This window comes from Onychomys torridus, chromosome 13, assembly GCF_903995425.1.
Source record: "Onychomys torridus chromosome 13, mOncTor1.1, whole genome shotgun sequence".
NCBI classification, from domain to species: Eukaryota; Metazoa; Chordata; class Mammalia; order Rodentia; family Cricetidae; genus Onychomys; species Onychomys torridus.
The window spans coordinates 25,787,474-25,798,215 of record NC_050455.1 but is presented as its reverse complement, the minus strand read 5'-3'; positions in this window follow the sequence as shown (position 1 = coordinate 25,798,215).

Below are 10,742 nucleotides of genomic sequence, written 5' to 3'. Positions count from 1 at the left end.
AGGCTTCCCAGATGTCCCCAGGTGGCACTGGCTACGCTCTGCTGTCACTCATGACTCGACTATGTGCCCATGTGTCTCTGCTCACCAGACTGTGAGGGATTTACGGTTTCAAATTCTTCAGTCTTTATCAGGGCTGGTAAGTCCCTGCCGGATCTGGTTTCCGCTTACTCTCTATCCTCTCTGTCCATCCCGACCTGGCCAGTTACCACGGCCTCAGACTATGCCCAGACTCACCAAATTTCTTCCTGACCCCAGGCTTCTGATCTTTAGCGCTCTTCGCCTGGAATACCCTCCACCTTGTTTTGCATGGGTGGCTCCCTCTTGACACCCACTGCTCAGATGTCACCCCTTGAGCTGCCTTCCCTGGCCAGCCAATCAAAATACTCCCTTTCTTCATCATTCTCTCTTACAATACCACATTTCCTTCCTGCTGGGACTTATTACACGATACTGCTACTCATTAATTCAGCATCATTATTATTGTTTCGTTTGTAAAAATTTGGTCTCCTGTACCCTGGGCTCTGTCTCCCTTCCCTGGTTTGGCTTGTTTTAGAACTGTGACTGGAACATACTCACACATCACGCATGCACTCTTCTGTCTGGTTTCTCTGAGCTAGTGTGTTTTGAGGTTCAATCATTGTATTGCTTGTTTTCTGTTTCTGTAATAAAACACTGACCCAATACCGACTCGGGGAAGAAGAGTTTATTTGGCTTACATTTCCACATCACAGTCCATCATTAAGGGAAGTCAGGGCAGGACCTCAAGAGGAATCTGGAGACAGAAACTGAAGCAGAGACCATGAGGAGTGCTGCTCACTGGCTTGTACCTCATGACTGGCTCAGTTTGCTTTTTATACAACCCAGAACCACCTGCCTAGGGGTGACGCCACCCACAGTGGGCTGTACCCTCCCACATCTATCATTAATTGAGAACAAAACATCCCCAGACATGCCCACAAGTCAATCTGATAAGGGCAATTTCTCAACCGAGGTTCCCTCTTCATAGATAATTCCAGTTTGTGTCAACTTGACAAAAACTAATCAGCACGCTCATGTTTAGCACTCGTCGGTCTATTGTTTCTTTTTATTACAGAATGATAAGACATTGTAGGAATCTACTGTAATTTATTCACCCGTTGATGGGTACCTGGGCCATTTCCAGTTTTGGGTGTTATGAGAAAAGCTGCTCTGACAACACCTGTCTTTGTATGACCAGCTCTTTTCTTTCTTTCTTTTAGTGAATTCTTACTATGGAGCTTGCTGGGCTTATGGTAAGAGTATGGTCAATTTTATAAGGAATTTTGACTTTTTCCCAAAGTAATCATTCTAGTTCACACTCTTGTTAGCAACATACTAGCTTTCTTTAAAACTTTAATGTTTATTTTTAACTATGTGTATCTATGTGTGGGTATGTTTGCATGAGTGCAGGTGCCCTCAGAGGCTGGAGGCATTGGATCCCCTGGAGCTGGAGTGACAGGTAGCTATAAGCTACCTTAGTGGGTGCTGGGAACTCAATCTGGTCCTCTGGAAGAGCAGCAGGTGCTCATAACCACTGGGCTATCTCTCCAGCCACTAAGCTAAAGTTTTAATTGTTCCATATTCTTACTAACACATGTTATTTCCAGTCCTTTTTTTTTTTTAAAGAAAAAAATATTATTAATGCTTGTTTTCTTTGAGACAGGATCTCACTATACAGTGCTGGCTGGCCTGGAACTCATTATGTAGACCAGGCTGGCTTCAAACTCATAGAGATCCACCTGCCTCTGCCCCCTGGTTGCTAGGATTACAGGTATGTGCATTTGAAAGGTTGGCATTTCCAGTTTTTCAAAGTTTAGCAATTCTAGCCAGGTGTGGTGGTGCATGCCTTTAAACTCCAGCATTTGAGAGGCAGAGGCAGGGGGATCTCTGTGAGTTCCAGGTCAGCTAGGACTACATAGTGAGACCCTGCCCCCCACAAAAAAGCTTACCCATTCTAATTGGTGTGTGGTATTACATCATTATATCACTGGGATTTTCATGTACAAGTCTCTAATGACCAATGATGTTGAGAAACTTTCCATGTATTTATTAGCTACAGCTTTGAGTACTTGTTAAACTCATTCACCCCTATTTTAATTTGGCTGTCTTAGTACTCTGAGTTACAAGATTTCTTACTAAATAGAAATCTTTTGTGAAAATTATATATTTAGGGCTGAAGAGATGACTCAGTGTTAAGAGTACTCACTGTATAAACATGAGGACTGAGTTCTGATCCCAGCACCCACATAAAAACTGTGTGGTCCCTCACATACCTGTAATTTCAGCATTGCAGGGGGCAGAGGTCAGAAGATTGCTGGGGCCTGACTAGCAAAAAAACAAAAACAAAAACCAACCCACAGAAGATCCAAGCTGCCACAGAGGATCTCTGTTAGTTACAGGCCAGACTAATCTAGTGAGACCGTGTCTCAAAAATAAATAAGAATAAATAGAAAATGTAAAAAAAAAAAAAAAAGAAGAAGAAAGAAAACACCGGGGGCTGGAGAGATGGCTCAGAGGTTAAGAGCATTGGTTGCTATTCGAGAGGTTCTGAGTTCAATTCCCAGCAACCACATGGTGACTCACAACCATCTCTAGTGAGATCTGTTGCTCTCTTCTGGCATAAAGGCATGTATGCAGATAGAACTCTCATACACATAAAATAAATAAATAAATCTTAAAAAAAAACACCAAAACAAACACACAAACAACAAAAAAAACAGAGAAATCCTGTCTCAAAGGAACAAGGCCGAGAGCCTTCTTTTGGCCTCTGTGCACATGCGCACTTGTACATGCACTAGTACACACACACAAATATATGCAAGTAGACAGTGCAAAGCTGCTTCTAGTGCAACTGTGACCTACATGTTCACTTCCCCGTCTTCCTCTCTCTGCTAAGGATCAAACACAAGGCCTCACACATGCTACACAGCAGCTACTGAGCGAGGGCCCACAGTACTCCTTCAAAAGACAATCAGTTTTGGGGTCCATTTTAAGCACTGTGTGAAGTCAGGATTGAATTGCAATGCTTTCCATATGGACAGTCAATAATTCTTTTTAAATTGTATTTATTACTATGCGATGTGTGGGTTTTATCTATGATGTCTTGTGTGTGTGTGTGTGTGTGTGTGTGTGTGTGTGTGTGTGTGTGTAGGTGCTCTTGTCAAGGTACTCCTGAGGAGGTCAGAGGATAAGTCTGTGGCTTTATTTCTCACCTTCCATCTTTACATGAGATGTGGGATCAAACTCAGCAGGCCTTCAGGTTTGCACAGCAAGCTCTAACCACTGAACTATCTTGTCGGGTCAGATAGTTGATGATTCTACCACTATCTGTTAGAAAGTCAGTTCCTGGTGGGGCCTGGTGGGGCCTGGTGGGGCCTGGTGGGGCCTGGTGGCTCAGATCTTTAATTCCAGCACTTGGGAGGCAGAGGCAGGTGAGTCTCTGTGAGTTCAAGACCAACTGGTTCACATAATAAGTTCCAGGCCAGCCAGGACTACACAGTAAGATCCCCAACTCACAAAACCAAAAAAAAGAAGTCAACCCCTGGGAAGACCTATGGGGAGGAGGTGGGAAATAAGGATAGAAACGACCAAGATACATTGTATACACGTATACATTTTTCAGAGAATAAATTTAAAATGTTATTTTTTGAAGTACCAGTTCACCTATAATCATTCAAATTTTGCATCTTTGCATTATTATTGATCTCTCCCACTGGTCTGTAAGTTCTGTATATTCGTTCTGGTCTAACCTGGGCTCTTCTCTGCCACTTCCTTGCAGGCAGACAAATGGAGGAAAGGGCTTGCTTGATGCCTTGAAGACACAGTAGTTAGGATCCTGGAGAGTAAGTGATCCCCACTGTGACGACTGGGTCTTGATCCCGCAGAAACAGTGCAGTAGGGAGAGGGCCTCCGAGTGCCCAGAGAGCGTCGGAGGAGGCACTGTATTCCAACACTCCCAGTGTGGGCCCAGAGAGCATTAGAGGAAGCACTGTATCCCAACACTCCCAGTGTGGGCCAGTCTTCCAGGCTGCACGGCAGGAATCCAGAGGGGGCACAAGAGGACACAAGTCCTAAATGAGGCAGCCGGGCCAAGTGAGAGGCACAGGATGAGAGGAGGGCCACATTCACCCCACAAATGCTAATGCTTTTTGTGCGCCACAAACCATCTTAAACCCTGGAGATCCTTAGCCAAGCCTAATTCCTAAGGAGAGAGGGAGGATAAAAGGAAGAAGTCCAGTGATTGTTATCAAGCTGGATGTGTTGTTGATGATGATTGTAACCTCAGTATGCGGCATGCTGAGGCAGGAGAGTCTGCAGTTTGGGGTTAGCTTGGGCTATATATAAGTTTCAGGCCAGTCTGAGCTACGTAGCAAGACCCTGTATCAGTAACAAAACAAACAAGAAAGGCCCTCCCCAGTGCAGCTGCAACTCACACACTACTGGGGAGATGCAAACAGTGTGGTTTGCAAGAGTGCAGCTGTTTCTGGAAAAGACAGATATCTACTCCCCATGTAACACACAATCCATCTTACACCTACTTAGTTCCTCAGGTGACATGAAATTCATGTTCACACAAAACCTATACACAAATGTAAGGGTGCTGGAGAGACAGCTTGGTGGTTAAGAGTGCTTGAAGCTCGTACAGAAGACCCTAGTTTGATCCCAGCACCCACACTGGGCAGCTCACAACTGCCTGTAACTCCAACTTCCTGGGATCCAAGTGCCCCCTTCTGGCCCCTATGAACATGAACACGCACAGTGAAAGTTAAATTAGGCCCACTTGCAATTAAGAAATAATGCACTGATGTTAATTTTCTGGTTTGTCCTTATATTAAAGCTATATATTATAATACTATTGGGGGAGGCTGGCGAAAGGTTAGGAGCCTGCTGGTTTTACAACTCCGCTGAGAATAATTATTTCAAAATTATATACAAATACATTTACTGGCCTATTTGAAAGTCATGTACAAGGGCTGGAGAGATGGCTCAGGGCTTGCTGCTATTGTAGAGGGCCTGGGTTCAGTTTCCAGCACCCAAACAGAAAGTTTAGAGTTTCAAAAGTTTAGAAATAAAACAGCCAGGTTTCCTGCCTTTAATCCCAGCACTCAGGAGGCAGGGCCAGGTGGATTTCTGAGTTCCAGGCCAGCCTGAACTACAGAGGGAGTTCCAGGACAGCCTGGGCTACACAGAGAAACCCTGTCTGGAAAAACAAATGAACAAACAAAAAGAAGGAAGGAAGGAAGGAAGGAAGGAAGGAAGGAAGGAAGGAAGGAAGACCCCAACAGTGAGTAAGAAAACAACACCAGACTTGTAAAGATTTACATTTCCTTTTTATTTACATGTATGTATATGTATATGTGTGTGTGCCTGCAGATGCCCTAGGGAGCCAGGAGAGGGTGCCAATCCTCTGGGACTGGAGTTAGAGGCAATTGACAGCTTCCCGATGTGAGTGCTGGGAACTGAACCCAGGGCCTTGGCAAAGGAGCAAACACTCTGAACCACAGAGCCATCTCTCCAGCCCTTACAAATTACTTTCAAATGCTTCAGTAAATGTATGTCTCTATATAGAGATGTCATTTAAAAATATGACAAAATGCCATCAACTACTGAATCTAGGTGGTAGGCATACAGATTCACTGTATTAGTCTCTTAACTATATATTGGGGAATGTTCATAATAAAAAGTTAAAGGGGGGGGGGAAACGAACCACTGATATGCACATTAAAGAGGAGGTATCTCCAAAGCACTGTGGCAGGTCAGAACATTGGGAGCAAAAGGCTCCTTGAGGGTGGGGGATAGAGCTCAGTGACAGAACACTTGCCTAGCAAGGGCCAGGTTTCAACCCTCGGTACCAAAAAAATAAAATAACTAGACAGAAGTGTAGCATGAATCTTAAAAGTTCTTATTAATAAAATCAAACCTGAAGCCAGGTATTGGGGTGAATTCTGGAAAACCAGAGAAGCAGAACAAGCCACAGCCACCTCACCTCACCAATTCCTCAGCTGATTCTGTTTCCTCAGACTGGAAGCTTCTGAGTCCTCATCCAAATGGGTCTCAGCTGAACTGCTGCTCAAAGGCTAAAAGCTTAACCAGGTTTAGTTCCTGGTCCTCACGCCTTATATACCCTTCTGCTTTCTACCATCACTTCTTGGGATTAAAGTCGTGAGTCACCATGCCTGGCTGTTTCCAGTGTGGCTTTAAACTCACAGAGATCCGGATGGATCTCTGCCTCCCAAGTGATAGGATTAAAGGCGAGTGTGCCACAGTTTTATGGCCTCTATATCTAGTGGCTGTTCTGTTCTCCCAGACAAGTTTATTAGGGTGCACGATATATTGGGAAACACATTATCACCACACAGAAGGCTGTGCCCTGGACCAGCAAGGCCCGGAGGGCAAAAGCACCTGCCACACAAGCCTGGTAACCTGAGTCTGAGACCTGGAACCCACTGTGGGAAGTGCAAACTGGCTCTGGAAAGAAAGAGTCGGCCTCTGATCTCACAGGCCCACCACTGTTTAAAAAGGCTACCCACTATAAGGCTGCATTCAGATGAAGAGAAGCTACCAGAAGAGGACGGGAGCAGTGGTGGTCAGTGGTTAGGACCGAAGGGCAGATTAGTCCAAAGAGGAAGACCATAGAGGCGAGGACGTCGTGATGGCCGATACACAGCTGCCTTCGTCAGCACTCACGGGAACTAGAAAGGCAACACATTGTGCCTGTAAAAAAAAAAAAAAAAGCAGAAAAGTGATAAAGTAGAGGACATACCACGGGTAGAGAAATCGCTGAAAGACAAGTTGCCTGACGGCAAGAATCTCGCCATCTTGTTTCCTGTCTTCTAGAACAGTGGGCACCTCGTAAACTCAGAAAAAAATATGAGTCAATATTCACAGCGAAGGGAGTCACTAACACCTTCCGTGTTTTTTCTCAAATGCAATCGCTGTGTTCCAGGGACCCTCTGGCTGTGGATCGCTGGGGGGCCACCTTGACCCACAGCTGGCGCTCAAAGGGTGCTTGCTGAACCTGTGGTTGGGCGTCTCATTCCTGTGCGGCTTCCTGTATTTCCCATCCTCTGGAATAGCGTTCTTCAGTGTCCTGTTGTCTCTGGGTGGAGGGCATTTATGGGACAGTAACCACTTCAACAGGTGACAACCTGATGTTCTAACAGGGTCCCCAGGCCAATTTCCCTTTCTTCGGTGAAGGCAAGTCAAAGCCTTATTTTCTCCTACATGCTGGAGAGACAAGGTGTGTGTGTGTGTGTGTGTGTGTGTGTGTGTGTGTGTGTGTGAGAGAGAGAGAGAGAGAGAGAGAGAGAGAGAGTGTTGTTTTGAGATAGGGTCCTTACTATTTAGCCCAACTGCTCTTGAATGCTCACTATTCCCACCCTAGTCTCCCAAATGTCGTACTACAAGGTATGCGCCATCACACCAAGCAAGACTGGCCTATTTTAAAGAGAAGAAAGATGTTAGGAATTCCTTTTGCATCCTTGAAGTATGGGAAAAACATATTACATTGCTTTACATTACAACAGAATTCACCGTTTTTTAGGGACTCAGCGTCAGGTTCCTGCTATCCCCACATATCCTTTAGTGTGGTAGCTACTACTGTATGGGGTGGTGGCCTGTCGGACAGGTAAAGACCTAAGTACCACTGAGGAGAGGCAATTCGCCTTTGGCTGCATCCCAGGGAGCTCAGACAGACGGTAACACCCCCACCCCCCCACCCCACCCCATTACCTGCTCTGCAGAGCCTTTGGCCTCCTCCAGCATTCCTCTGGGATGGCTTTGTAAGGAGAGTCTCTGTGGGGGCCCACAGTACCCTGTGGGCTATCAATGTCTTCTCTGCTGCTACGGAACAGGAATGTCTTTTCTTCAGTGAGTGAGCGGTCCCATCTAGGTCAAATGGGGAGCGAAGGGGAAGACAGACTGCAAAAACACCAGCTGCTCTTCCTAGCTTTTCAAAAACCACAGGCATTAGGGACACAGATTTTTATCAGTCTGCTTCATTATGAGGGAGACGGAGGGAGGGAGGAGCAGGCTGTGTGTGGAGGGAGGGAGGAGCTGGGGTCTAGAGTGCAGTGACAATAAAGGTGACAGGGACGATTAAGACCCCGTGTGCCAAGTACTGTGCTAATTATCCCAGATAACCTCTCTACTGTCATTCCCATCTGCAGAATTAGAACACACAAAACACGTGTGTGTGTGTGTGTGTGTGTGTGTGTGTGTGTGTGTGTGTGTGTGTGTGTCTGAGGAGCCACTGCTGGGCTACCCCTCCAACCCAACCTAGTGTTTTCCATTCCTGCTTCCTGTCTTTCCTCTTTTGTCTAGTAGTGTTAGACTCTGAATCTAGGAGCTCACCACACGCTAGGCAAGCTCTTTATCCACGACCCTCTCTTTTAGGTTTAAAAAAAAAAAAAAGGCAAAGAAAAGAAAAGAAAAATTGAGACAAGGTTTCCTTTAAAATGCCCTGGTTGGTCTTGAACTTTCTATCCTAACCTCCTACCCTGGCTTTGGGAGTGAGGAGTTGGGCTTCCAGGCCCTGCCCCAATGAGACATTTTTATATGCACAAACTGGGATATAAATACATTGAATGGGATCAGGCAGGGTATACAGTAAAGGAATAATACTTACCTAAGGTGTGCTGGCCAAAAGCGGCAGCTTTAGTTTTTATTACATTGCGTAATACCTTTTACATTGGAAATGTGTAACTATGTGTGAGCAATTTAAAACACACACACACACACACACACACACACACACACACACACACACACACACACACACACCACAAAACTGGGCGGTGCTAACGCCTGTGCACAAGGATCCGAGAACCAAGCCTGGTCGCACAGACTGCAGATCCGGGTCTTAGGCCTCACGGCCTTGCAGGATCCGCAGCCTGCCTCCTGCTGGTGAAGGACCGCCAGCGGACTCCCAAGAGCCACCGGCCACAACTGCCCCGCCCTGTGAGTTTCCTGGGGAGCAGGGTCAGCACGGCGGCGTCTCGGCCTTTGGGGAGCCCGAGGACGAGCGGCCAACCCTGCAGCCCGCCCACTGTCGCCAAGAGGATTCCTGGCCAATCAGACCCTGGTGATGCCATACTCCAGGGATGAGAGTGGCAGGAAATCAAGGTCAAGGCCCCGGACACAATGAAGCCATTGTCGGTCCCCAGTCAGTTGACTTTCAAGCAGCGGTTCCCTATGCACCACCCTCGCTCCTTCTCTCCACCTCTGCCCCCGGCCGGGAAGTCACCCAAACCTCCTGCGGGTTCATTAGCCTCTGCGCAAGGAGAGCGGCGTCCTGGATCCCACCCCAGGCGGCGGGGTCCAGCCGCCCTATGCAGTGCTCGCTCCAACCACCAGGTGGCGACAAAGCACCACATTCTGGGTTGGGGAGGGCGGCAAGGGGCAAGGAGCCAGCTGTTCAAAGGCATCAGGGTGTGGAGGACCCTGCCCTTCCTGTTTTATCCCAGAGCAACCCCTACCCTCCCAAGCCCCAGAAAAGTCACGTTTGCCTTCTGTCGCCTTTTATTCTGAAGTCATAGTGATCTCTAGTCTCAGCTCTTTACTTGAGCAAATGGCAAAATGGCCGTGAGCTGCAGCATCCCCCACCCCCTCCAGGAGAGGAAACCGCGGGAAAGCAGCAGGAGGTCCCGACTGCTTCTCCTGTCCAGACTAACCAACCGGCTGATTAGCCTGTTGCATGAACGTATAAATGTTATCTTTGGCCACCCACCCGTCTAAATCCTGTCTCTGATGTTCTCAGTGCCTGCTCTGAGAACATTATGGTTGTTTGCAATGGGACATACGTTTGCCTAATTCCTACCATTATAGGTTCTGTAAGAACAGGTTCTGAGGGGAGTGCTTTCTGCTTAAGTGTCCCGTGTACTGTTGGTATTCTGTAAATGTCTGTCAACTTAATGAGTTAAGATGCCCTATGGGGCAGCGAGGGTGGAAGTTACCTTCAGAGAACTCAGCATGCATGAGTACTCACAGCCTGCCAGATAGCGCCTCCAGACCATCATCACTTTAGACTGCATGTCCCAGAGGCACAAAGATTTGGGATTAAGATATGCCAGCCCTGACCACGTGGCAGCTAGTTTCACCTCCACTCACTGGATGCGTGGTAGAGATTTTTGCAGATAAGACCTTTCTGAGATTCAGCCTCCTCAGGTGTGAAATGGACACAGAAATGCTGTTTCCAGGGGTCACTGTGAGGTGCTGAAAGCACAGGGCTTGGGACATAAGGACTTCAGGACACCAGTCATTGTCCCTGGGGCTGCTTCTGGAGAAGGAACTGGTGGGTCTGGGGTGAGCAGGCCGTTTCGGTCTGGTTTCTGGTGTGAGTTGGTCCAGGAAGTCCGGATGGTGACAGGTCCACAAGTCATGCCCTCTGCTTGAGGACAGATCTGTTTCTGCTGTAATCACTGCTGGGGCAGGGTGGGGGTGGGGTGCTTCCTGCAGCTTCTCGGCTTCCTTAGGACACGGGGCCTGGACGAGCCTCCATTTCCTTCACTTGTTTAACATTTGGGTGATATGTGATGTGCCGTGCCTTAGGGATCATGGTAAGAAGAGCCACTGAAAACCTGCTCACAAAAATCATACAGCGTGGGTGCAGGGTAATGATGCAAGCCAGAAAGGAACAGTAGTTTTAACTGCATTAGGGGGCAGAGTCTGGTCTGGGACATTCCCCAAGGGAGTGAGACAGAGCTGCAAGAGGAAGAAGTGCTACC